Consider the following 6,474-nt stretch of genomic DNA (forward strand, 5'->3'; position numbering starts at 1 on the left):
TGCTGATGTCATTTTAAGTGGAAAGTTGGAAAAATAAACTACAGGCCTTTTGTTGTTCTGAGCATATCTGTGTTGATGAATGCCTAGCTAGGAAACAAGCATGACCTTTGATGGTCACCATGGTCCTCTAGCATAAACCAAAAAAGCCTGGAATTTGTCAGCAACCAACTAACGCTAATATGACTCAGCAAGGATCATACTGTCAGCAAGAATAGGATGCTCACTGAATATGTATCCCATAATGCCACTCCACCATGATATACGTAATCAAATTGATCCATTTAAATCAAAGTTTATTGTTACATTTGAAGTGCAACTTTAAAAGTGAAGGGAAATTGTGACATGCAACTCTGTCACACTATTTAGTAATGTACTGTAGCTATTGAAATGTTTAGGTATAGTATTTTGTATTTGTATAATTCAGCATGTCCTGGACTAGCAAACAACAACCTCTGGTGTTAGGAACTGAGTGGAAGTTTACCCGATTTACACAGTATGGCTTTATCTGTGTGCATACACTCCTGACACCACCCGTGCTTTTCAAGGTGCCCCCTGCCCACCACACACACACACACAAACACACGCACACACACACACACAAGCCTGTGCTTCAGTGGGTTGTCAGCCAGAGGCTCAGGGAGGGGTGAGATGCTTCCAAAGGCAGGCAAGGACACGGGTTGCAGAGAGGACCCCTCCTGAGACAGATGGAGATGAAGCCTGTGCCAGGAGAGAGCTGAGCTGCGACCCACTGGATTAATGCACACTCACACACACACACACACACAGTCCCAAAAACTCACACACCTGCACACCTAAAGAAAGCTTACAAATAAAAGCCACACCTGCTTTTCAGTACACACATACACATACAGACACACTCAGACACACATACATGCTTATCTGCTACTCTGCATGCACGTGTACACAGCACACACACACACACACACACTCACGCACACCTGCCCCTGTGCACACACACACACACTCACACACACCTGCCCCTGTGCACACACACAGCTCATCAGCACACACAGTGGCTAACCACCTGCTGAAGCTCAGAATGGAGATAATCTCTCTCTCTCCTCTTCCTCCTCCAAAATACCCTCTGGTTCCCCTGGATTTGAGAACGACTCACAATTTAAGATAGCAGAATACAATGGGCCTCTTTATGACTCAGGGGACAACCATTGTGTGCTGCAGATCCCTATGAGTCACAAGCCCTCATCAGAGTCTGTTCTCATCCCTGAACAAATACTCTCACTAGGTGCTTAAACTGGAAGAGCTGCAGTTTGGACATTCTGTGCCCTTCCTGGACATGTTTTGGTCATGCACATCACAGCCAGTCGGGGTGGAAGGGTTGTGCAGTGTTGTCAAAATGATTTGGGAGTTTTATTAATATGAGGTAGCGCAAGGCAAAGCAGTGATTTAAATTAAAATATCTAATCTCAGTGTAAAGTCTGAATCTGCAACGGCAGCAGCACAATGGGCCAAATTAAACTAGGAAGCAGATCAGCTTTGTAATGACAATGAGGAAATAGTCCCGTAATTGCAATGCATGGGTCGTGTTACTTTTTTAAAAAGCTGTTGCATAATTGAGAGACAGTGGAAGCATCTTGCTCATGTATATTTGAACGCATGAACCCATCTCGCTCGTTTACCAAATCCCAACTGGAACACTGAAGTCGCTTGGAAATTCAGAACTCTTGCCAGCCAACATTACAGGGGTAAAATACGCTTCAATTTGACACATAACACATTTACATTTAGCAGACACTTTTATCCAAAGCGACGTATATAACACAAATATAGCGACTTTATAACACAAAACAGCCCCGTCAATTACAAACTCTATATCATCAGATGCACACACCTACCTTAAATGGATGCTCTTTTGTCCATGCGGTTCAACAGTGCACCAAACCCTAATGTAGACACACTTAAACACACATATCCACAAAGGCATGCCATGCTTTCTCAGTCCAATCACTGCACAAAGTGGGCACTGTCAACTAGTCTTTACTTTACCTGAACCATAACAGCAAGGACTTTCACTGAGTAATCTTCCAGGATTCACTGCTAATGGATCATGTCCCTGCAGCACTTTAGACTTAAACATGGCAGCAGGCCTAGGAGAATCCCTGTCAGCAACATCCCTGAGAAACACTACCTTAATACATTTAAAAACAATTATAAAGCTCTATATTACAAGCAAAATTGCAAGCAGGGCTTAAACACATGATGAACCAGGAGGTGCTCAGCCGTGTCATAACAGAAGAAGGCATCTACAAGGAAGAGGTAATGTACATGAATCACTTATCATTGCAAATATCCGATTGGACATTTAAAGAAATGTTCAGTCAGGGGAAGGTCTGCACTAATATGCCATTACTGCGACAAACGCACAGGGAGAACTCTGTGCCCTTTCTAGAGGTGACATCCTGCCACTGCACCCCCCTGATGGCTGAGTTGGAGCATCTGTTCAAGCAGTCTTTGAGGGCACAGGACTGTCATCTCCTTTGTGTGTGTGTGTGTGTGTAAAAGAGAGAGAGAGAGAGAGAGAGAGAGAGAAAGGCTGTCATCTGCTGTGTATGTGTACAAGTGTGAGGCTATCATCTCTCTTGTTCTTTTCTATCCATCTCCCTCTCTCTTTCCCTCTTTCCTCCTCTTCCGTTTCTCTCTGCCTCTATCTCTTTCCCTCTTTCTCTCTGCCTCTCCCTCTCTCTCTCTGTCACTCTCTCTCTCTCTGTGTGTGTGTCTGTGTGTGTGTATGTGGTGGAGTCCTGTCACCTGAACCCTGTCCTCTTATGAATCCCATTATTCTCATGGCTAAAGCGAGTTCCAAATGAACACAGCCATAGGAGTGTGTGTGTTGTGACCTCAAAATGCTGAGCAAAGGCTGATTTTGTTATTGCTAAGTCTGTGGAGTATCCTCTGTCAATATAATCACTTATACTTCTAAGTATTTTTCTTACTAAAGAAAACATTTGCGCCTGAAGCAGACACTGAGACAGGCCATGTCATGTATTGTGTACGGACACGTGATCACCTCACCTTCATAATCTAAGCACACCCATAACACCTAATCCCGTGACTCATGACTTGACTGTAACCGATCTCATAAAACTCCTATTAGTGACTTACCAGGCAGCACATCCGAGTGAATCACAACGCTTCCCCTTATTCCCAGAAAAGCTTCAGCTCCCAAGCGGAGCACACTGAACAATAACACTTCCGCTCTCATAATGGCCTCAGTGAGCAATACAGCACTAAAGTGTGTAGTCACTTCTCCCATAGCCACATTGGCACTGCCATCATCCCCCTCTAAAACTGTGTTCATATATCACTGGCATATACTCATATCCCATTGGCACTGCCATCATACCCCTCTAGAATTCTGTTCATAAATCACTGGCATGTACTCATGTCCCATTGGCACTGCCATAATACCCCTCTAGAATTGTGTTCATAAATCACTGGCATGTACTCATATCCCATTGGCACTGCCATCATTATATATAGGCACTGGGCTCATATCCCACTGGTTGCCCCTGTACCCTACCAGTAATGAATGCATATGTCACTAGCATTGCCCTCATTTGCTACAGTTTCGGAGAACATACCCCACTGACTGCTCTCATACCCTACTGGCACCATATGCCAATGGGACTGCAACCGTGCCTTGCGTACTGACCTTTACCACAGTGTCTCAAGTACATACATACCAAGACGACTACTAGGGCAAAAGGCAGAAAGCCTGTGAACAAGTAAGTATCCTTAATTTTTGCACAGGGGATGTTAAAATCATTTTATACTGTTGGTTATATAAGATATGATACTCAAATGCTACTGAAACTCCACAAGTGTAGCTCTGGGAAGCACTCGTTGGAGGTGATGAACTCATATGTTTGTGTTTGACATTTTGACAAAAATGTGGAATATCTGCTCCTGGGGAGTATTATGTAAATGGGGTTTGGAGGGGTGGGGTTGGGGGTTAACATCGATAGGAAAGTATGCAGGGGGTCAAGTCAAGACAAGCAGAAGTCGATGACTGATGACACTTTCCACAGAAAGAGAGAATAAGATTGTAATTGAGGGGAAGAGATAGACAGAGGGAGGGAGAAAGAGAGAGAGAGAATCCCCCTGCTACAGGTTTTACATAACCGCAATGTGTGTTTGTGTGTGGTCGATGGTGGCAGGTGTTTTGTTCGTTGCTGGTTGGTGAGGTCATGCGGTTACAGGAATGCGAAAAATGCCACAACAATTTCTGTGGTTTTATCCGCTCAGCTTTAACATGCTGTAACATCTCAGTGGCTAGACCGTAACACAAAGTTCACTTCAGTGTTCACTGCACACCACACTTTAACACATTCATTAACGATCGGGGAGGAAGGAGACTCCTATCAGTGTCTGTCCTGTGCAGATTACCTCTGCATCCGACCCCTCTGAATCTGACACACTGACACCTGAGGGCTGTGTCTCTCCTCCATTCCTGTCACCCCCCTCTCTCTCTCCTCCATCCATCCATCCATCTCCCCTCTTCCATTTTCTGTCCTCGTATCTACCCCTTTCCTCCTCTCCTGCTCCTCCCAAGCTTCTCTCGTCTCTTTGCTTTCCTTGTTGAAAATGTCTTGTATGCCTCGCTGAGTCTCGCCCTTCACACAGTCTCTCCACGCAAACTAGGACAGCGCAGTTCCTCCGTGACTCTCATGTATGTGTGTGTCAGTACGTGTGTGGGTGGATGCGGATGTGTATGTGTGCATTCTGTGCTTCTGCTTTTGGAACCCCGTTTTAGTGATGTTTGTGCTTTGTGTTGTGGTATGGGAGTAGCTATTCCCCATGCTCTTGGTTATGCAGCGTGACCAAATGTGTGTGTGTGTGTGTGTGTGTGTGTGTGTGTGTGTGTGTGTGTGTGTGTGTGTGTGTGTGTGTGTGTGTGTGTGTGTGTGTGTGTGTGTGTGTGTGTGTGTGTGTGTGTGTGCATGAGTATTATGTAACCAAGGTCCCCTGACTAGGATGGAGAGGCAGGGATGAGGAGAGCTGTAGGGATTTGATCTTTTTAAATCCACTGATACTATGAACAAGAACAAGGTTGCAGACACGACTGCACTTCATGGCCTGAGTCACTCCAGGACATGCTCAGAGAAACAGAGAGAGAGAGAGAGAGAGAGAGAGGGATTTTATCAATCTACCTGGAAATGGCAACCAGCATTCACTGAAACTGTTTCCAAGAATGGTAACCATCTTTTGCTGAGAAATGTAGTCTCAGAGGTCCAAATCCAACTCATCTTAAATATGTGGAAAGCCTTGGGGAGATTTGGCCTCAAAGTAGGTGTTCTAATCTACTAAACCACTTTTACAGATTGTGATGACAAAGCCTCAAGTAACTGCACTGGTTTAAAAAAGAGAGCTCCAGTAGTGAACGGTACTCTGGTCAGTTTGTGGGACTGAAAACAAAAGGACGTGAAGATGACTCACGTGAAAGTTTTCCTAGAACATCACCTCATCATCACTTAGCCAGCCATTACTGGTGCCTAAGATTGTGTTGCAAATGGAAGCAGTCAATAGGCCATATGGAAAGCTAAGCACCTTCTTCATATATGAGCAACCCCCCCCCTCTACCTATCTATCCAGCTATACTTATCTCCCTGGAGATGAGTGCAAATCAGTGAGTGCTAGCACAGATGATATGTATGAAGTAGCAACTCGAAAACAGATTCCATAAGAACTCTAACCAAAAATACCTTTGCAGAAGTGCTTTGAATTGATCTAGCCAGCGTAATAGCCATTCGATGTTTTCTCTCTAGTCGACTTCTTTTAAGTGCCATCTGAAGGCATAGTTTGATTTAGATGGAGAGGAATATAAACTTCAGTATGTGGTTGTATTTTTCCCCTTCATATTGTAAGGCTTTTCAGTTAGTAGTTTTGGATTAGTGGTCATCATCTGAGCGAATGGTGTGTCATTTCGGCGGCTGGAGAACACAAATATGCCAAGATAGCACTGACTGACTGGTGAAGGTCAGTGTAATTTCTATCTGGTGTCCAATTGAACTCTCTTATTTGACTCACATCACGTGCTCTTGGTTTGTTAGATTCCCCTCTTTTGTATGGAGAGGGGGATGTACCTATTTTCTACATTTCAACGTTTGTAGTCTACTTAATATGTTACTGTAAGATCTGAAATCTTTTTTCATGTCTGAGCACAGGTTCAGACAACAGACAAGAAGTGGTAAATTTGCAGTGCTATGGAAATGATATCTGTGTAAAAAGAAATCAGTTTAGAGTCTTAAGTTTGCAATAGATGATATTCTCTAGAGGGGTGGAGCAAAAAAGTCTGATTCACTTTCTAAAATGAAGTAGGATTCATGTTTTTTTTCCTTTTTAAACTGTGCAACATTGCAACATCTCATTGGCTTTCCAAAGTCATGTAACAGCATTTAGTGTTTAGTTGTGCCTGTAAGTGCAAGTGCCCCCATC

Source organism: Clupea harengus, chromosome 3 (genome assembly GCF_900700415.2).
Source record: "Clupea harengus chromosome 3, Ch_v2.0.2, whole genome shotgun sequence".
NCBI lineage: Eukaryota > Metazoa > Chordata > Actinopteri > Clupeiformes > Clupeidae > Clupea > Clupea harengus.